The sequence below is a fragment of the Euprymna scolopes genome, chromosome 11 (genome assembly GCF_053919585.1).
Source record: "Euprymna scolopes isolate OS-2025 chromosome 11, ASM5391958v1, whole genome shotgun sequence".
In the NCBI taxonomy this organism is placed as follows: domain Eukaryota; kingdom Metazoa; phylum Mollusca; class Cephalopoda; order Sepiida; family Sepiolidae; genus Euprymna; species Euprymna scolopes.
Genome location: NC_136492.1, coordinates 1,793,952 through 1,807,104, shown reverse-complemented (window position 1 = coordinate 1,807,104; position 13,153 = coordinate 1,793,952). Strand labels below are relative to the sequence as shown.

General features: G+C 38.6%; 73 non-coding genes across 73 annotated transcripts; all 73 read left to right on the top strand.

Moving 5' to 3' along the window:
• The first annotated feature begins 6 nt into the window (after positions 1-6).
• Trnat-ugu (transfer RNA threonine (anticodon UGU)) lies at positions 7-80 on the top strand. The gene has a single exon. It is a non-coding gene; the product is annotated as a tRNA-Thr (tRNA).
• Positions 81-150: 70 nt separating this feature from the next.
• On the top strand, positions 151-224 carry Trnat-ugu (transfer RNA threonine (anticodon UGU)). The gene has a single exon. It is a non-coding gene; the product is annotated as a tRNA-Thr (tRNA).
• Positions 225-726: 502 nt separating this feature from the next.
• Trnat-ugu (transfer RNA threonine (anticodon UGU)) lies at positions 727-800 on the top strand. The gene has a single exon. It is a non-coding gene; the product is annotated as a tRNA-Thr (tRNA).
• Positions 801-1,446: 646 nt separating this feature from the next.
• On the top strand, positions 1,447-1,520 carry Trnat-ugu (transfer RNA threonine (anticodon UGU)). The gene has a single exon. It is a non-coding gene; the product is annotated as a tRNA-Thr (tRNA).
• Positions 1,521-1,590: 70 nt separating this feature from the next.
• Positions 1,591-1,664, top strand: Trnak-uuu (transfer RNA lysine (anticodon UUU)). The gene has a single exon. It is a non-coding gene; the product is annotated as a tRNA-Lys (tRNA).
• A 70-nt stretch (positions 1,665-1,734) lies between these two features.
• On the top strand, positions 1,735-1,808 carry Trnat-agu (transfer RNA threonine (anticodon AGU)). Its single transcript has one exon. It is a non-coding gene; the product is annotated as a tRNA-Thr (tRNA).
• A 70-nt stretch (positions 1,809-1,878) lies between these two features.
• Trnak-uuu (transfer RNA lysine (anticodon UUU)) lies at positions 1,879-1,952 on the top strand. Its single transcript has one exon. It is a non-coding gene; the product is annotated as a tRNA-Lys (tRNA).
• Positions 1,953-2,310: 358 nt separating this feature from the next.
• Trnat-agu (transfer RNA threonine (anticodon AGU)) lies at positions 2,311-2,384 on the top strand. The gene has a single exon. It is a non-coding gene; the product is annotated as a tRNA-Thr (tRNA).
• Positions 2,385-2,454: 70 nt separating this feature from the next.
• Positions 2,455-2,528, top strand: Trnat-agu (transfer RNA threonine (anticodon AGU)). Its single transcript has one exon. It is a non-coding gene; the product is annotated as a tRNA-Thr (tRNA).
• Positions 2,529-2,742: 214 nt separating this feature from the next.
• Trnat-agu (transfer RNA threonine (anticodon AGU)) lies at positions 2,743-2,816 on the top strand. The gene has a single exon. It is a non-coding gene; the product is annotated as a tRNA-Thr (tRNA).
• A 70-nt stretch (positions 2,817-2,886) lies between these two features.
• On the top strand, positions 2,887-2,960 carry Trnat-agu (transfer RNA threonine (anticodon AGU)). The gene has a single exon. It is a non-coding gene; the product is annotated as a tRNA-Thr (tRNA).
• A 70-nt stretch (positions 2,961-3,030) lies between these two features.
• Trnat-ugu (transfer RNA threonine (anticodon UGU)) lies at positions 3,031-3,104 on the top strand. Its single transcript has one exon. It is a non-coding gene; the product is annotated as a tRNA-Thr (tRNA).
• A 214-nt stretch (positions 3,105-3,318) lies between these two features.
• Trnat-agu (transfer RNA threonine (anticodon AGU)) lies at positions 3,319-3,392 on the top strand. Its single transcript has one exon. It is a non-coding gene; the product is annotated as a tRNA-Thr (tRNA).
• A 70-nt stretch (positions 3,393-3,462) lies between these two features.
• Positions 3,463-3,536, top strand: Trnat-agu (transfer RNA threonine (anticodon AGU)). The gene has a single exon. It is a non-coding gene; the product is annotated as a tRNA-Thr (tRNA).
• Positions 3,537-3,606: 70 nt separating this feature from the next.
• Positions 3,607-3,680, top strand: Trnat-agu (transfer RNA threonine (anticodon AGU)). Its single transcript has one exon. It is a non-coding gene; the product is annotated as a tRNA-Thr (tRNA).
• A 70-nt stretch (positions 3,681-3,750) lies between these two features.
• Positions 3,751-3,824, top strand: Trnat-agu (transfer RNA threonine (anticodon AGU)). Its single transcript has one exon. It is a non-coding gene; the product is annotated as a tRNA-Thr (tRNA).
• Positions 3,825-3,894: 70 nt separating this feature from the next.
• On the top strand, positions 3,895-3,968 carry Trnat-agu (transfer RNA threonine (anticodon AGU)). Its single transcript has one exon. It is a non-coding gene; the product is annotated as a tRNA-Thr (tRNA).
• A 214-nt stretch (positions 3,969-4,182) lies between these two features.
• Positions 4,183-4,256, top strand: Trnat-agu (transfer RNA threonine (anticodon AGU)). The gene has a single exon. It is a non-coding gene; the product is annotated as a tRNA-Thr (tRNA).
• A 70-nt stretch (positions 4,257-4,326) lies between these two features.
• On the top strand, positions 4,327-4,400 carry Trnat-agu (transfer RNA threonine (anticodon AGU)). The gene has a single exon. It is a non-coding gene; the product is annotated as a tRNA-Thr (tRNA).
• Positions 4,401-4,470: 70 nt separating this feature from the next.
• On the top strand, positions 4,471-4,544 carry Trnat-agu (transfer RNA threonine (anticodon AGU)). The gene has a single exon. It is a non-coding gene; the product is annotated as a tRNA-Thr (tRNA).
• A 70-nt stretch (positions 4,545-4,614) lies between these two features.
• On the top strand, positions 4,615-4,688 carry Trnat-agu (transfer RNA threonine (anticodon AGU)). Its single transcript has one exon. It is a non-coding gene; the product is annotated as a tRNA-Thr (tRNA).
• Positions 4,689-4,758: 70 nt separating this feature from the next.
• Trnat-agu (transfer RNA threonine (anticodon AGU)) lies at positions 4,759-4,832 on the top strand. The gene has a single exon. It is a non-coding gene; the product is annotated as a tRNA-Thr (tRNA).
• A 70-nt stretch (positions 4,833-4,902) lies between these two features.
• On the top strand, positions 4,903-4,976 carry Trnat-agu (transfer RNA threonine (anticodon AGU)). The gene has a single exon. It is a non-coding gene; the product is annotated as a tRNA-Thr (tRNA).
• A 70-nt stretch (positions 4,977-5,046) lies between these two features.
• On the top strand, positions 5,047-5,120 carry Trnat-agu (transfer RNA threonine (anticodon AGU)). The gene has a single exon. It is a non-coding gene; the product is annotated as a tRNA-Thr (tRNA).
• Positions 5,121-5,190: 70 nt separating this feature from the next.
• On the top strand, positions 5,191-5,264 carry Trnat-agu (transfer RNA threonine (anticodon AGU)). Its single transcript has one exon. It is a non-coding gene; the product is annotated as a tRNA-Thr (tRNA).
• A 70-nt stretch (positions 5,265-5,334) lies between these two features.
• Positions 5,335-5,408, top strand: Trnat-agu (transfer RNA threonine (anticodon AGU)). Its single transcript has one exon. It is a non-coding gene; the product is annotated as a tRNA-Thr (tRNA).
• A 70-nt stretch (positions 5,409-5,478) lies between these two features.
• Positions 5,479-5,552, top strand: Trnat-agu (transfer RNA threonine (anticodon AGU)). Its single transcript has one exon. It is a non-coding gene; the product is annotated as a tRNA-Thr (tRNA).
• A 70-nt stretch (positions 5,553-5,622) lies between these two features.
• Positions 5,623-5,696, top strand: Trnat-agu (transfer RNA threonine (anticodon AGU)). Its single transcript has one exon. It is a non-coding gene; the product is annotated as a tRNA-Thr (tRNA).
• Positions 5,697-5,766: 70 nt separating this feature from the next.
• Trnat-agu (transfer RNA threonine (anticodon AGU)) lies at positions 5,767-5,840 on the top strand. The gene has a single exon. It is a non-coding gene; the product is annotated as a tRNA-Thr (tRNA).
• Positions 5,841-5,910: 70 nt separating this feature from the next.
• On the top strand, positions 5,911-5,984 carry Trnat-agu (transfer RNA threonine (anticodon AGU)). The gene has a single exon. It is a non-coding gene; the product is annotated as a tRNA-Thr (tRNA).
• A 70-nt stretch (positions 5,985-6,054) lies between these two features.
• Trnat-agu (transfer RNA threonine (anticodon AGU)) lies at positions 6,055-6,128 on the top strand. Its single transcript has one exon. It is a non-coding gene; the product is annotated as a tRNA-Thr (tRNA).
• Positions 6,129-6,198: 70 nt separating this feature from the next.
• Trnat-agu (transfer RNA threonine (anticodon AGU)) lies at positions 6,199-6,272 on the top strand. Its single transcript has one exon. It is a non-coding gene; the product is annotated as a tRNA-Thr (tRNA).
• A 70-nt stretch (positions 6,273-6,342) lies between these two features.
• Positions 6,343-6,416, top strand: Trnat-agu (transfer RNA threonine (anticodon AGU)). Its single transcript has one exon. It is a non-coding gene; the product is annotated as a tRNA-Thr (tRNA).
• Positions 6,417-6,486: 70 nt separating this feature from the next.
• On the top strand, positions 6,487-6,560 carry Trnat-agu (transfer RNA threonine (anticodon AGU)). Its single transcript has one exon. It is a non-coding gene; the product is annotated as a tRNA-Thr (tRNA).
• Positions 6,561-6,630: 70 nt separating this feature from the next.
• Trnat-agu (transfer RNA threonine (anticodon AGU)) lies at positions 6,631-6,704 on the top strand. Its single transcript has one exon. It is a non-coding gene; the product is annotated as a tRNA-Thr (tRNA).
• Positions 6,705-6,774: 70 nt separating this feature from the next.
• Positions 6,775-6,848, top strand: Trnat-agu (transfer RNA threonine (anticodon AGU)). Its single transcript has one exon. It is a non-coding gene; the product is annotated as a tRNA-Thr (tRNA).
• Positions 6,849-6,918: 70 nt separating this feature from the next.
• Trnat-agu (transfer RNA threonine (anticodon AGU)) lies at positions 6,919-6,992 on the top strand. The gene has a single exon. It is a non-coding gene; the product is annotated as a tRNA-Thr (tRNA).
• Positions 6,993-7,062: 70 nt separating this feature from the next.
• Positions 7,063-7,136, top strand: Trnat-agu (transfer RNA threonine (anticodon AGU)). The gene has a single exon. It is a non-coding gene; the product is annotated as a tRNA-Thr (tRNA).
• A 70-nt stretch (positions 7,137-7,206) lies between these two features.
• Positions 7,207-7,280, top strand: Trnat-agu (transfer RNA threonine (anticodon AGU)). The gene has a single exon. It is a non-coding gene; the product is annotated as a tRNA-Thr (tRNA).
• Positions 7,281-7,350: 70 nt separating this feature from the next.
• On the top strand, positions 7,351-7,424 carry Trnat-agu (transfer RNA threonine (anticodon AGU)). The gene has a single exon. It is a non-coding gene; the product is annotated as a tRNA-Thr (tRNA).
• A 70-nt stretch (positions 7,425-7,494) lies between these two features.
• Trnat-agu (transfer RNA threonine (anticodon AGU)) lies at positions 7,495-7,568 on the top strand. The gene has a single exon. It is a non-coding gene; the product is annotated as a tRNA-Thr (tRNA).
• Positions 7,569-7,638: 70 nt separating this feature from the next.
• On the top strand, positions 7,639-7,712 carry Trnat-agu (transfer RNA threonine (anticodon AGU)). The gene has a single exon. It is a non-coding gene; the product is annotated as a tRNA-Thr (tRNA).
• Positions 7,713-7,782: 70 nt separating this feature from the next.
• On the top strand, positions 7,783-7,856 carry Trnat-agu (transfer RNA threonine (anticodon AGU)). The gene has a single exon. It is a non-coding gene; the product is annotated as a tRNA-Thr (tRNA).
• A 70-nt stretch (positions 7,857-7,926) lies between these two features.
• Positions 7,927-8,000, top strand: Trnat-agu (transfer RNA threonine (anticodon AGU)). The gene has a single exon. It is a non-coding gene; the product is annotated as a tRNA-Thr (tRNA).
• A 70-nt stretch (positions 8,001-8,070) lies between these two features.
• Trnat-agu (transfer RNA threonine (anticodon AGU)) lies at positions 8,071-8,144 on the top strand. The gene has a single exon. It is a non-coding gene; the product is annotated as a tRNA-Thr (tRNA).
• A 70-nt stretch (positions 8,145-8,214) lies between these two features.
• Trnat-agu (transfer RNA threonine (anticodon AGU)) lies at positions 8,215-8,288 on the top strand. The gene has a single exon. It is a non-coding gene; the product is annotated as a tRNA-Thr (tRNA).
• A 70-nt stretch (positions 8,289-8,358) lies between these two features.
• On the top strand, positions 8,359-8,432 carry Trnat-agu (transfer RNA threonine (anticodon AGU)). Its single transcript has one exon. It is a non-coding gene; the product is annotated as a tRNA-Thr (tRNA).
• Positions 8,433-8,502: 70 nt separating this feature from the next.
• Trnat-agu (transfer RNA threonine (anticodon AGU)) lies at positions 8,503-8,576 on the top strand. Its single transcript has one exon. It is a non-coding gene; the product is annotated as a tRNA-Thr (tRNA).
• A 70-nt stretch (positions 8,577-8,646) lies between these two features.
• Positions 8,647-8,720, top strand: Trnat-agu (transfer RNA threonine (anticodon AGU)). Its single transcript has one exon. It is a non-coding gene; the product is annotated as a tRNA-Thr (tRNA).
• Positions 8,721-8,790: 70 nt separating this feature from the next.
• Trnat-agu (transfer RNA threonine (anticodon AGU)) lies at positions 8,791-8,864 on the top strand. Its single transcript has one exon. It is a non-coding gene; the product is annotated as a tRNA-Thr (tRNA).
• A 70-nt stretch (positions 8,865-8,934) lies between these two features.
• Positions 8,935-9,008, top strand: Trnat-agu (transfer RNA threonine (anticodon AGU)). The gene has a single exon. It is a non-coding gene; the product is annotated as a tRNA-Thr (tRNA).
• Positions 9,009-9,078: 70 nt separating this feature from the next.
• Positions 9,079-9,152, top strand: Trnat-agu (transfer RNA threonine (anticodon AGU)). Its single transcript has one exon. It is a non-coding gene; the product is annotated as a tRNA-Thr (tRNA).
• A 70-nt stretch (positions 9,153-9,222) lies between these two features.
• Trnat-agu (transfer RNA threonine (anticodon AGU)) lies at positions 9,223-9,296 on the top strand. The gene has a single exon. It is a non-coding gene; the product is annotated as a tRNA-Thr (tRNA).
• Positions 9,297-9,366: 70 nt separating this feature from the next.
• On the top strand, positions 9,367-9,440 carry Trnat-agu (transfer RNA threonine (anticodon AGU)). The gene has a single exon. It is a non-coding gene; the product is annotated as a tRNA-Thr (tRNA).
• A 70-nt stretch (positions 9,441-9,510) lies between these two features.
• Trnat-agu (transfer RNA threonine (anticodon AGU)) lies at positions 9,511-9,584 on the top strand. Its single transcript has one exon. It is a non-coding gene; the product is annotated as a tRNA-Thr (tRNA).
• Positions 9,585-9,654: 70 nt separating this feature from the next.
• On the top strand, positions 9,655-9,728 carry Trnat-agu (transfer RNA threonine (anticodon AGU)). The gene has a single exon. It is a non-coding gene; the product is annotated as a tRNA-Thr (tRNA).
• A 70-nt stretch (positions 9,729-9,798) lies between these two features.
• Trnat-ugu (transfer RNA threonine (anticodon UGU)) lies at positions 9,799-9,872 on the top strand. The gene has a single exon. It is a non-coding gene; the product is annotated as a tRNA-Thr (tRNA).
• Positions 9,873-9,943: 71 nt separating this feature from the next.
• On the top strand, positions 9,944-10,017 carry Trnat-agu (transfer RNA threonine (anticodon AGU)). Its single transcript has one exon. It is a non-coding gene; the product is annotated as a tRNA-Thr (tRNA).
• Positions 10,018-10,087: 70 nt separating this feature from the next.
• On the top strand, positions 10,088-10,161 carry Trnat-agu (transfer RNA threonine (anticodon AGU)). The gene has a single exon. It is a non-coding gene; the product is annotated as a tRNA-Thr (tRNA).
• A 70-nt stretch (positions 10,162-10,231) lies between these two features.
• Trnat-agu (transfer RNA threonine (anticodon AGU)) lies at positions 10,232-10,305 on the top strand. The gene has a single exon. It is a non-coding gene; the product is annotated as a tRNA-Thr (tRNA).
• Positions 10,306-10,375: 70 nt separating this feature from the next.
• Positions 10,376-10,449, top strand: Trnat-agu (transfer RNA threonine (anticodon AGU)). The gene has a single exon. It is a non-coding gene; the product is annotated as a tRNA-Thr (tRNA).
• Positions 10,450-10,663: 214 nt separating this feature from the next.
• On the top strand, positions 10,664-10,737 carry Trnat-agu (transfer RNA threonine (anticodon AGU)). The gene has a single exon. It is a non-coding gene; the product is annotated as a tRNA-Thr (tRNA).
• Positions 10,738-10,951: 214 nt separating this feature from the next.
• Positions 10,952-11,025, top strand: Trnat-agu (transfer RNA threonine (anticodon AGU)). The gene has a single exon. It is a non-coding gene; the product is annotated as a tRNA-Thr (tRNA).
• Positions 11,026-11,095: 70 nt separating this feature from the next.
• Trnat-agu (transfer RNA threonine (anticodon AGU)) lies at positions 11,096-11,169 on the top strand. Its single transcript has one exon. It is a non-coding gene; the product is annotated as a tRNA-Thr (tRNA).
• A 70-nt stretch (positions 11,170-11,239) lies between these two features.
• On the top strand, positions 11,240-11,313 carry Trnat-agu (transfer RNA threonine (anticodon AGU)). Its single transcript has one exon. It is a non-coding gene; the product is annotated as a tRNA-Thr (tRNA).
• A 70-nt stretch (positions 11,314-11,383) lies between these two features.
• On the top strand, positions 11,384-11,457 carry Trnat-agu (transfer RNA threonine (anticodon AGU)). Its single transcript has one exon. It is a non-coding gene; the product is annotated as a tRNA-Thr (tRNA).
• A 70-nt stretch (positions 11,458-11,527) lies between these two features.
• On the top strand, positions 11,528-11,601 carry Trnat-agu (transfer RNA threonine (anticodon AGU)). Its single transcript has one exon. It is a non-coding gene; the product is annotated as a tRNA-Thr (tRNA).
• Positions 11,602-11,671: 70 nt separating this feature from the next.
• On the top strand, positions 11,672-11,745 carry Trnat-agu (transfer RNA threonine (anticodon AGU)). Its single transcript has one exon. It is a non-coding gene; the product is annotated as a tRNA-Thr (tRNA).
• Positions 11,746-11,815: 70 nt separating this feature from the next.
• On the top strand, positions 11,816-11,889 carry Trnat-agu (transfer RNA threonine (anticodon AGU)). The gene has a single exon. It is a non-coding gene; the product is annotated as a tRNA-Thr (tRNA).
• Positions 11,890-12,103: 214 nt separating this feature from the next.
• On the top strand, positions 12,104-12,177 carry Trnat-agu (transfer RNA threonine (anticodon AGU)). The gene has a single exon. It is a non-coding gene; the product is annotated as a tRNA-Thr (tRNA).
• A 214-nt stretch (positions 12,178-12,391) lies between these two features.
• Trnat-agu (transfer RNA threonine (anticodon AGU)) lies at positions 12,392-12,465 on the top strand. Its single transcript has one exon. It is a non-coding gene; the product is annotated as a tRNA-Thr (tRNA).
• A 214-nt stretch (positions 12,466-12,679) lies between these two features.
• Trnat-agu (transfer RNA threonine (anticodon AGU)) lies at positions 12,680-12,753 on the top strand. The gene has a single exon. It is a non-coding gene; the product is annotated as a tRNA-Thr (tRNA).
• Positions 12,754-12,967: 214 nt separating this feature from the next.
• On the top strand, positions 12,968-13,041 carry Trnat-agu (transfer RNA threonine (anticodon AGU)). Its single transcript has one exon. It is a non-coding gene; the product is annotated as a tRNA-Thr (tRNA).
• Positions 13,042-13,153: the final 112 nt, after the last annotated feature.

Below are 13,153 nucleotides of genomic sequence, written 5' to 3'. Positions count from 1 at the left end.
TATATCGGCTCCATGGCTCAGTTGGTTAGAGCGCCAGTCTTGTAAACTGGAGGTCCAGGGTCCGAATCCCTCTGGAGCCTTTTATTCTCGTTTAACACTTATTTTATCATTAATGATACATAATCATATTTATTATTTCATGAATGTATCGGCTCCATAGCTCAGTTGGTAAGAGCGCCAGTCTTGTAAACTGGAGGTCGAGGGTCCGAATCCCTCTGGAGCCTTTTATTCTCGTTTAACACTTATTTTATCATTAATGGTACATAATCATATTTATTAGTTCATAAATATATCGGCTGCATAGCTCAGTTGGTTAGAGCGCCAGTCTTGTAAACTGGAAGTCGAGGGCCCGAACCCCTCTGGAGCCTTTTATTCTCGTTTAACACTTGTTTTATCATTAATGATACATAATCATATTTATTATTTCATAAATATATCGGCTCCATAGCTCAGTTGGTTAGAGCGCCAGTCTTGTAAACTGGAGGTCCATGGTCCGAATTCCTCTGGAGCCTTTTATTCTCGTTTAACACTTATTTTATCATTAATGATACATAGTCATATTTATTATTTCATAAATGTATCGGCTCCATAGCTCAGTTGTTAAGAGCGCCAGTCTTGTAAACTGGGGGTCAAGGGTCCGAATCCCTCTGGAGCCTTTTATTCTCGTTTAACACTTATTTTATCATTAATGATACATAATCATATTTATTAGTTCATAAATATATCGGCTCCATAGCTCAGTTGGTTAGAGCGCCAGTCTTGTAAACTGGAGGTCGAGGGTCCGAATCCCTCTGGAGCCTTTTATTCTCGTTTAACACTTATTTTATCATAAATGATACATAATCATATTTATTATTTCATAAATATATCGGCTCCATAGCTCAGTTGGTTAGAGCGCCAGTCTTGTAAACTGGAGGTCCATGGTCCGAATCCCTCTGGAGCCTTTTATTCTCGTTTAACACTTATTTTATCATTAATGATACATAATCATATTTATTAGTTCATACATATATCCGCTCCATAGCTCACTTGGTTAGAGCGCCAGTCTAGTAAACTGGAGGTCGAAGGTCCGAATCCCTCTGGAGCCTTTTATTCTCGTTTAACACTTGTTTTATCGTTAATGATACATAATCATATTTATTATTACATAAATATATCGGCTCCATAGCTCAGTTGGGTAGAGCGCCAGTCTTGTAAACTGGAGGTCCAGGGTCCGAATCCCTCTGAAGCCCTTTATTCTCGGTTAACACTTGTTTTATCATTAATGATACATAATCATATTTATAAGTTCATAAATATATCGGCTCCATAGCTAATTTGGTTTGAGCGCCAGTCTAGTATACTGGGGGTCGAGGGTCCGAATCCCTCTGGAGCCTTTTATTCTCGTGTAACACTTGTTTTATCGTTAATGATACATTATCATATTTATTATTTCATAAATATATCGGCTCCATAGCTCAGTTGGTTAGAGCGCCAGTCTTGTAAACTGGAGGTCCAGGGTCCGAATCCCTCTGGAGCCTTTTATTCTCGTTTAACACTTATTTCATCATTAATGATACATAATCATATTTATTATTTCATAAATATATCGGCTCCATAGCTCAGTTGGTTAGAGCGCCAGTCTTTTAAACTGGAGGTCGATGGTCCGAATCCCTCTGGAGTCTTTTATTCTCGTTTAACACTTATTTTATCATTAATGATACATAATCATGTTTATTAGTTCATAAATATATCGGCTCCATAGCTCAGTTGGTTAGAGCGCCAGTCTAGTAAACTGGAGGTCGAGGGTCCGAATCCCTCTGGAGCCTTTTATTCTCGTTTAACACTTGTTTTATCGTTAATGATACATAATCATATTTATTATTTCATAAATATATCGGCCCCATAGCTCAGTTGGTTAGAGCGCCAGTCTTTTAAACTGGAGGTCGAGGGTCCGAATCCCTCTGGAGCCTTTTATTCTCGTTTAACACTTGTTTTATCATTAATGATACATAGTCATATTTATTATTTCATAAATGTATCGGCTCCATAGCTCAGTTGTTAAGAGCGCCAGTCTTGTAAACTGGGGGTCAAGGGTCCGAATCCCTCTGGAGCCTTTTATTCTCGTTTAACACTTATTTTATCATTAATGATACATAATCATATTTATTAGTTCATAAATATATCGGCTCCATAGCTCAGTTGGTTAGAGCGCCAGTCTAGTAAACTGGATGTAGAGGGTCCGAATCCCTCTGGAGCCTTGTATTCTTGTTTAACACTCGTTTTATTATTAATGATACATAATCATATTTATTGTTTCATTAATATATCGGCTCCATAGCTCAGTTGGTTAGAGCGCCAGTCTAGTAAACTGGAGGTCGAGGGTCCGAATCCCTCTGGAGCCTTGTATTCTTGTTTAACACTCGTTTTATTATTAATGATACATAATCATATTTATTGTTTCCTTAATATATCGGCTCCATAGCTCAGTTGGTTAGAGCGCCAGTCTAGTAAACTGGAGGTCGAGGGTCCGAATCCCTCTGGAGCCTTGTATTCTTGTTTAACACTCGTTTTATTATTAATGATACATAATCATATTTATTGTTTCCTTAATATATCGGCTCCATAGCTCAGTTGGTTAGAGCGCCAGTCTAGTAAACTGGAGGTCGAGGGTCCGAATCCCTTTGGAGCCTTGTATTCTTGTTTAACACTCGTTTTATTATTAATGATACATAATCATATTCATTGTTTCCTTAATATATCGGCTCCATAGCTCAGTTGGTTAGAGCGCCAGTCTAGTAAACTGGAGGTCGAGGGTCCGAACCCCTCTGGAGCCTTGTATTCTTGTTTAACACTTGTTTTATTATTAATGATACATAATCATATTTATTGTTTCCTTAATATATCGGCTCCATAGCTCAGTTGGTTAGAGCGCCAGTCTAGTAAACTGGAGGTCGAGGGTCCGAATCCCTCTGGAGCCTTGTATTCTTGGTTAACACTTGTGTCATCATTAATGATATATAATCATAGTTATTGTTTCCTTACTATATCGGCTCCATAGCTCAGTTGGTTAGAGCGCCAGGCTTGTAAACTGGAGGTCGAGGGTCCGAATCCCTCTGGAGCCTTGTATTCTTGTTTAACACTTGTGTCATCATTAATGATATATAATCATATATATTGTTTCATTAATATGTCGGCTCCATAGCTCAGTTGGTTAGAGCGCCAGTATAGTAAACTGGAGGTCGAGGGTCCGAATCCCTCTGGAGCCTTGTATTCTTGTTTAACACTCGTTTTATTATTAATGATACATAATCATATTTATTGTTTCCTTAATGTATCGGCTCCATAGCTCAGTTGGTTAGAGCGCCAGTCTAGTAAACTGGAGGTCGAGGGTCCGAATCCCTCTGGAGCCTTGTATTCTTGTTTAACACTTGTGTCATCATTAATGATACATAATCATATTTATTGTTTCCTTAATATATCGGCTCCATAGCTCAGTTGGTTAGAGCGCCAGTCTAGTAAACTGGAGGTCGAGGGTCCGAATCCCTCTGGAGCCTTGTATTCTTGCTTAACACTCGTTTTATTATTAATGATACATAATCATATTTATTGTTTCCTTAATATATCGGCTCCATAGCTCAGTTGGTTAGAGCGCCAGTCTAGTAAACTGGAGGTCGAGGGTCCGAATCCCTCTGGAGCCTTGTATTCTTGTTTAACACTCGTTTTATTATTAATGATACATACTCATATTTATTGTTTCCTTAATATATCGGCTCCATAGCTCAGTTGGTTAGAGCGCCAGTCTAGTAAACTGGAGGTCGAGGGTCCGAATCCCTCTGGAGCCTTGTATTCTTGTTTAACACTCGTTTTATTATTAATGATACATAATCATATTTATTGTTTTCTTAATATATCGGCTCCATAGCTCAGTTGGTTAGAGCGCCAGTCTAGTAAACTGGAGGTCGAGGGTCCGAATCCCTCTGGAGCCTTGTATTCTTGTTTAAGACTCGTTTTATTAATAATGAAACATAATCATATTTATTGTTTCCTTAATATATCGGCTCCATAGCTCAGTTTGTTAGAGCGCCAGTCTAGTAAACTGGAGGTCGAGGGTCCGAATCCCTCTGGAGCCTTGTATTCTTGTTTAACACTCGTTTTATTATTAATGATACATAATCATATTTATTGTTTCCTTAATATATCGGCTCCATAGCTCAGTTGGTTAGAGCGCCAGTCTAGTAAACTGGAGGTCGAGGGTCCGAATCCCTCTGGAGCCTTGTATTCTTGTTTAACACTCGTTTTATTATTAATGATACATACTCATATTTATTGTTTCCTTAATATATCGGCTCCATAGCTCAGTTGGTTAGAGCGCCAGTCTAGTAAACTGGAGGTCGAGGGTCCGAATCCCTCTGGAGCCTTGTATTCTTGTTTAACACTCGTTTTATTATTAATGATACATAATCATATTTATTGTTTTCTTAATATATCGGCTCCATAGCTCAGTTGGTTAGAGCGCCAGTCTAGTAAACTGGAGGTCGAGGGTCCGAATCCCTCTGGAGCCTTGTATTCTTGTTTAACACTCGTTTTATTATTAATGATACATAATCATATTTATTGTTTCCTTAATATATCGGCTCCATAGCTCAGTTGGTTAGAGCGCCAGTCTAGTAAACTGGAGGTCGAGGGTCCGAATCCCTCTGGAGCCTTGTATTCTTGTTTAACACTCGTTTTATTAATAATGAAACATAATCATATTTATTGTTTTCCTGATATATCGGCTCCATAGCTCAGTTGGTTAGAGCGCCAGTCTAGTAAACTGGAGGTCGAGGGTCCGAATCCCTCTGGAGCCTTGTATTCTTGTTTAACACTCGTTTTATTATTAATGATACATAATCATATTTATTGTTTCCTTAATATATCGGCTCCATAGCTCAGTTGGTTAGAGCGCCAGTCTAGTAAACTGGAGGTCGAGGGTCCGAATCCCTCTGGAGCCTTGTATTCTTGTTTAACACTCGTTTTATTAATAATGAAACATAATCATATTTATTGTTTTCTTAATATATCGGCTCCATAGCTCAGTTGGTTAGAGCGCCAGTCTAGTAAACTGGAGGTCGAGGGTCCGAATCCCTCTGGAGCCTTGTATTCTTGTTTAACACTCGTTTTATTATTAATGATACATAATCATATTTATTGTTTCCTTAATATATCGGCTCCATAGCTCAGTTGGTTAGAGCGCCAGTCTAGTAAACTGGAGGTCGAGGGTCCGAATCCCTCTGGAGCCTTGTATTCTTGTTTAACACTCGTTTTATTAATAATGAAACATAATCATATTTATTGTTTTCTTAATATATCGGCTCCATAGCTCAGTTGGTTAGAGCGCCAGTCTAGTAAACTGGAGGTCGAGGGTCCGAATCCCTCTGGAGCCTTGTATTCTTGTTTAACACTCGTTTTATTATTAATGATACATACTCATATTTATTGTTTCCTTAATATATCGGCTCCATAGCTCAGTTGGTTAGAGCGCCAGTCTAGTAAACTGGAGGTCGAGGGTCCGAATCCCTCTGGAGCCTTGTATTCTTGTTTAACACTCGTTTTATTATTAATGATACATAATCATATTTTTTGTTTCCTTAATATATCGGCTCCATAGCTCAGTTGGTTAGAGCGCCAGTCTAGTAAACTGGAGGTCGAGGGTCCGAATCCCTCTGGAGCCTTGTATTCTTGTTTAACACTCGTTTTATTATTAATGATACATACTCATATTTATTGTTTCCTTAATATATCGGCTCCATAGCTCAGTTGGTTAGAGCGCCAGTCTAGTAAACTGGAGGTCGAGGGTCCGAATCCCTCTGGAGCCTTGTATTCTTGTTTAACACTCGTTTTATTATTAATGATACATACTCATATTTATTGTTTCCTTAATATATCGGCTCCATAGCTCAGTTGGTTAGAGCGCCAGTCTAGTAAACTGGAGGTCGAGGGTCCGAATCCCTCTGGAGCCTTGTATTCTTGTTTAACACTCGTTTTATTATTAATGATACATACTCATATTTATTGTTTCCTTAATATATCGGCTCCATAGCTCAGTTGGTTAGAGCGCCAGTCTAGTAAACTGGAGGTCGAGGGTCCGAATCCCTCTGGAGCCTTGTATTCTTGTTTAACACTCGTTTTATTATTAATGATACATAATCATATTTTTTGTTTCCTTAATATATCGGCTCCATAGCTCAGTTGGTTAGAGCGCCAGTCTAGTAAACTGGAGGTCGAGGGTCCGAATCCCTCTGGAGCCTTGTATTCTTGTTTAACACTCGTTTTATTATTAATGATACATACTCATATTTATTGTTTCCTTAATATATCGGCTCCATAGCTCAGTTGGTTAGAGCGCCAGTCTAGTAAACTGGAGGTCGAGGGTCCGAATCCCTCTGGAGCCTTGTATTCTTGTTTAACACTCGTTTTATTATTAATGATACATACTCATATTTATTGTTTCCTTAATATATCGGCTCCATAGCTCAGTTGGTTAGAGCGCCAGTCTAGTAAACTGGAGGTCGAGGGTCCGAATCCCTCTGGAGCCTTGTATTCTTGTTTAACACTCGTTTTATTATTAATGATACATAATCATATTTTTTGTTTCCTTAATATATCGGCTCCATAGCTCAGTTGGTTAGAGCGCCAGTCTAGTAAACTGGAGGTCGAGGGTCCGAATCCCTCTGGAGCCTTGTATTCTTGTTTAACACTCGTTTTATTATTAATGATACATACTCATATTTATTGTTTCCTTAATATATCGGCTCCATAGCTCAGTTGGTTAGAGCGCCAGTCTAGTAAACTGGAGGTCGAGGGTCCGAATCCCTCTGGAGCCTTGTATTCTTGTTTAACACTCGTTTTATTATTAATGATACATACTCATATTTATTGTTTCCTTAATATATCGGCTCCATAGCTCAGTTGGTTAGAGCGCCAGTCTAGTAAACTGGAGGTCGAGGGTCCGAATCCCTCTGGAGCCTTGTATTCTTGTTTAACACTCGTTTTATTAATAATGAAACATAATCATATTTATTGTTTTCTTAATATATCGGCTCCATAGCTCAGTTGGTTAGAGCGCCAGTCTAGTAAACTGGAGGTCGAGGGTCCGAATCCCTCTGGAGCCTTGTATTCTTGTTTAACACTCGTTTTATTATTAATGATACATACTCATATTTATTGTTTCCTTAATATATCGGCTCCATAGCTCAGTTGGTTAGAGCGCCAGTCTAGTAAACTGGAGGTCGAGGGTCCGAATCCCTCTGGAGCCTTGTATTCTTGTTTAACACTCGTTTTATTATTAATGATACATAATCATATTTTTTGTTTCCTTAATATATCGGCTCCATAGCTCAGTTGGTTAGAGCGCCAGTCTAGTAAACTGGAGGTCGAGGGTCCGAATCCCTCTGGAGCCTTGTATTCTTGTTTAACACTCGTTTTATTATTAATGATACATACTCATATTTATTGTTTCCTTAATATATCGGCTCCATAGCTCAGTTGGTTAGAGCGCCAGTCTAGTAAACTGGAGGTCGAGGGTCCGAATCCCTCTGGAGCCTTGTATTCTTGTTTAACACTCGTTTTATTATTAATGATACATACTCATATTTATTGTTTCCTTAATATATCGGCTCCATAGCTCAGTTGGTTAGAGCGCCAGTCTAGTAAACTGGAGGTCGAGGGTCCGAATCCCTCTGGAGCCTTGTATTCTTGTTTAACACTCGTTTTATTAATAATGAAACATAATCATATTTATTGTTTTCTTAATATATCGGCTCCATAGCTCAGTTGGTTAGAGCGCCAGTCTAGTAAACTGGAGGTCGAGGGTCCGAATCCCTCTGGAGCCTTGTATTCTTGTTTAACACTCGTTTTATTATTAATGATACATACTCATATTTATTGTTTCCTTAATATATCGGCTCCATAGCTCAGTTGGTTAGAGCGCCAGTCTAGTAAACTGGAGGTCGAGGGTCCGAATCCCTCTGGAGCCTTGTATTCTTGTTTAACACTCGTTTTATTATTAATGATACATAATCATATTTATTGTTTTCTTAATATATCGGCTCCATAGCTCAGTTGGTTAGAGCGCCAGTCTAGTAAACTGGAGGTCGAGGGTCCGAATCCCTCTGGAGCCTTGTATTCTTGTTTAACACTCGTTTTATTATTAATGATACATAATCATATTTATTGTTTCCTTAATATATCGGCTCCATAGCTCAGTTGGTTAGAGCGCCAGTCTAGTAAACTGGAGGTCGAGGGTCCGAATCCCTCTGGAGCCTTGTATTCTTGTTTAACACTCGTTTTATTAATAATGAAACATAATCATATTTATTGTTTTCTTAATATATCGGCTCCATAGCTCAGTTGGTTAGAGCGCCAGTCTAGTAAACTGGAGGTCGAGGGTCCGAATCCCTCTGGAGCCTTGTATTCTTGTTTAACACTCGTTTTATTATTAATGATACATAATCATATTTATTGTTTCCTTAATATATCGGCTCCATAGCTCAGTTGGTTAGAGCGCCAGTCTAGTAAACTGGAGGTCGAGGGTCCGAATCCCTCTGGAGCCTTGTATTCTTGTTTAACACTCGTTTTATTAATAATGAAACATAATCATATTTATTGTTTTCTTAATATATCGGCTCCATAGCTCAGTTGGTTAGAGCGCCAGTCTAGTAAACTGGAGGTCGAGGGTCCGAATCCCTCTGGAGCCTTGTATTCTTGTTTAACACTCGTTTTATTATTAATGATACATAATCATATTTATTGTTTCCTTAATATATCGGCTCCATAGCTCAGTTGGTTAGAGCGCCAGTCTAGTAAACTGGAGGTCGAGGGTCCGAATCCCTCTGGAGCCTTGTATTCTTGTTTAACACTCGTTTTATTAATAATGAAACATAATCATATTTATTGTTTTCTTAATATATCGGCTCCATAGCTCAGTTGGTTAGAGCGCCAGTCTAGTAAACTGGAGGTCGAGGGTCCGAATCCCTCTGGAGCCTTGTATTCTTGTTTAACACTCGTTTTATTATTAATGATACATAATCATATTTATTGTTTTCTTAATATATCGGCTCCATAGCTCAGTTGGTTAGAGCGCCAGTCTAGTAAACTGGAGGTCGAGGGTCCGAATCCCTCTGGAGCCTTGTATTCTTGTTTAACACTCGTTTTATTAATAATGAAACATAATCATATTTATTGTTTTCTTAATATATCGGCTCCATAGCTCAGTTGGTTAGAGCGCCAGTCTAGTAAACTGGAGGTCGAGGGTCCGAATCCCTCTGGAGCCTTGTATTCTTGTTTAACACTCGTTTTATTATTAATGATACATAATCATATTTATTGTTTCCTTAATATATCGGCTCCATAGCTCAGTTGGTTAGAGCGCCAGTCTAGTAAACTGGAGGTCGAGGGTCCGAATCCCTCTGGAGCCTTGTATTCTTGTTTAACACTCGTTTTATTAATAATGAAACATAATCATATTTATTGTTTTCTTAATATATCGGCTCCATAGCTCAGTTGGTTAGAGCGCCAGTCTAGTAAACTGGAGGTCGAGGGTCCGAATCCCTCTGGAGCCTTGTATTCTTGTTTAACACTCGTTTTATTAATAATGAAACATAATCATATTTATTGTTTTCTTAATATATCGGCTCCATAGCTCAGTTGGTTAGAGCGCCAGTCTAGTAAACTGGAGGTCGAGGGTCCGAATCCCTCTGGAGCCTTGTATTCTTGTTTAACACTCGTTTTATTAATAATGAAACATAATCATATTTATTGTTTTCTTAATATATCGGCTCCATAGCTCAGTTGGTTAGAGCGCCAGTCTTGTAAACTGGAGGTCGAGGGTCCGAATCCCTCTGGAGCCTTGTATTCTTGTTTAACACTCGTTTTATTATTAATGATACATAATCATATTTATTGTTTTCCTTATTATATCGGCTCCATAGCTCAGTTGGTTAGAGCGCCAGTCTAGTAAACTGGAGGTCGAGGGTCCGAATCCCTCTGGAGCCTTGTATTCTTGTTTAACACTCGTTTTATTATTAATGATACATAATCATATTTATTGTTTCCTTATTATATCGGCTCCATAGCTCAGTTGGTTAGAGCGCCAGTCTAGTAAACTGGAGGTCGAGGGTCCGAATCCCTCTGGAGCCTTGTATTCTTGTTTAACACTCGTTTTATTATTAATGATACATAATCATATTTATTGTTTCCTTAATATATCGGCTCCATAGCTCAGTTGGTTAGAGCGCCAGTCTAGTAAACTGGAGGTCGAGGGTCCGAATCCCTCTGGAGCCTTGTATTCTTGTTTAACACTCGTTTTATTAATAATGAAACATAATCATATTTATTGTTTTCTTAATATATCGGCTCCATAGCTCAGTTGGTTAGAGCGCCAGTCTAGTAAACTGGAGGTCGAGGGTCCGAATCCCTCTGGAGCCTTGTATTCTTGTTTAACACTCGTTTTATTATTAATGATACATAATCATATTTGTTGTTTTCTTAATATATCGACTCCATAGCTCAGTTGGTTAGAGCGCCAGTCTAGTAAACTGGAGGTCGAGGGTCCGAATCCCTCTGGAGCCTTGTATTCTTGTTTAACACTCGTTTTATTATTAATGATACATAATCATATTTATTGTTTTCTTAATATATCGGCTCCATAGCTCAGTTGGTTAGAGCGCCAGTCTAGTAAACTGGAGGTCGAGGGTCCGAATCCCTCTGGAGCCTTGTATTCTTGTTTAAGACTCGTTTTATTATTAATGATACATAATCATATTTATTGTTTTCTTAATATATCGACTCCATAGCTCAGTTGGTTAGAGCGCCAGTCTAGTAAACTGGAGGTCGAGGGTCCGAATCCCTCTGGAGCCTTGTATTCTTGTTTAAGACTCGTTTTATTAATAATGAAACATAATCATATTTATTGTTTTCTTAATATATCGGCTCCATAGCTCAGTTGGTTAGAGCGCCAGTCTAGTAAACTGGAGGTCGAGGGTCCGAATCCCTCTGGAGCCTTGTATTCTTGTTTAAGACTCGTTTTATTAATAATGAAACATAATCATATTTATTGTTTTCTTAATATATCGGCTCCATAGCTCAGTTGGTTAGAGCGCCAGTCTAGTAAACTGGAGGTCGAGGGTCCGAATCCCTCTGGAGCCTTGTATTCTTGTTTAACACTCGTTTTATTATTAATGATACATAATCATATTTATTGTTTCCTTATTATATCGGCTCCATAGCTCAGTTGGTTAGAGCGCCAGTCTAGTAAACTGGAGGTCGAGGGTCCGAATCCCTCTGGAGCCTTGTATTCTTGTTTAACACTCGTTTTATTATTAATGATACATAATCATATTTATTGTTTCCTTAATATATCGGCTCCATAGCTCAGTTGGTTAGAGCGCCAGTCTAGTAAACTGGAGGTCGAGGGTCCGAATCCCTCTGGAGCCTTGTATTCTTGTTTAACACTCGTTTTATTATTAATGATACATAATCATATTTATTGTTTTCTTAATATATCGGCTCCATAGCTCAGTTGGTTAGAGCGCCAGTCTAGTAAACTGGAGGTCGAGGGTCCGAATCCCTCTGGAGCCTTGTATTCTTGTTTAACACTCGTTTTATTATTAATGATACATAATCATATTTATTGTTTCCTTATTATATCGGCTCCATAGCTCAGTTGGTTAGAGCGCCAGTCTAGTAAACTGGAGGTCGAGGGTCCGAATCCCTCTGGAGCCTTGTATTCTTGTTTAACACTCGTTTTATTATTAATGATACATAATCATATTTATTGTTTTCTTAATATATCGGCTCCATAGCTCAGTTGGTTAGAGCGCCAGTCTAGTAAACTGGAGGTCGAGGGTCCGAATCCCTCTGGAGCCTTGTATTCTTGTTTAAGACTCGTTTTATTATTAATGATACATAATCATATTTATTGTTTTCTTAATATATCGACTCCATAGCTCAGTTGGTTAGAGCGCCAGTCTAGTAAACTGGAGGTCGAGGGTCCGAATCCCTCTGGAGCCTTGTATTCTTGTTTAAGACTCGTTTTATTAATAATGAAACATAATCATATTTATTGTTTTCTTAATATATCGGCTCCATAGCTCAGTTGGTTAGAGCGCCAGTCTAGTAAACTGGAGGTCGAGGGTCCGAATCCCTCTGGAGCCTTGTATTCTTGTTTAACACTCGTTTTATTATTAATGATACATAATCATATTTGTTGTTTTCTTAATATATCGACTCCATAGCTCAGTTGGTTAGAGCGCCAGTCTAGTAAACTGGAGGTCGAGGGTCCGAATCCCTCTGGAGCCTTGTATTCTTGTTTAAGACTCGTTTTATTAATAATGAAACATAATCATATTTATTGTTTTCTTAATATATCGGCTCCATAGCTCAGTTGGTTAGAGCGCCAGTCTAGTAAACTGGAGGTCGAGGGTCCGAATCCCTCTGGAGCCTTGTATTCTTGTTTAAGACTCGTTTTATTATTAATGATACATAATCATATTTATTGTTTTCTTAATATATCGACTCCATAGCTCAGTTGGTTAGAGCGCCAGTCTAGTAAACTGGAGGTCGAGGGTCCGAATCCCTCTGGAGCCTTGTATTCTTGTTTAAGACTCGTTTTATTAATAATGAAACATAATCATATTTATTGTTTTCTTAATATATCGGCTCCATAGCTCAGTTGGTTAGAGCGCCAGTCTAGTAAACTGGAGGTCGAGGGTCCGAATCCCTCTGGAGCCTTGTATTCTTGTTTAAGACTCGTTTTATTATTAATGATACATAATCATATTTATTGTTTTCTTAATATATCGACTCCATAGCTCAGTTGGTTAGAGCGCCAGTCTAGTAAACTGGAGGTCGAGGGTCCGAATCCCTCTGGAGCCTTGTATTCTTGTTTAAGACTCGTTTTATTAATAATGAAACATAATCATATTTATTGTTTTCTTAATATATCGGCTCCATAGCTCAGTTGGTTAGAGCGCCAGTCTAGTAAACTGGAGGTCGAGGGTCCGAATCCCTCTGGAGCCTTGTATTCTTGTTTAAGACTCGTTTTATTATTAATGATACATAATCATATTTATTGTTTTCTTAATATATCGACTCCATAGCTCAGTTGGTTAGAGCGCCAGTCTAGTAAACT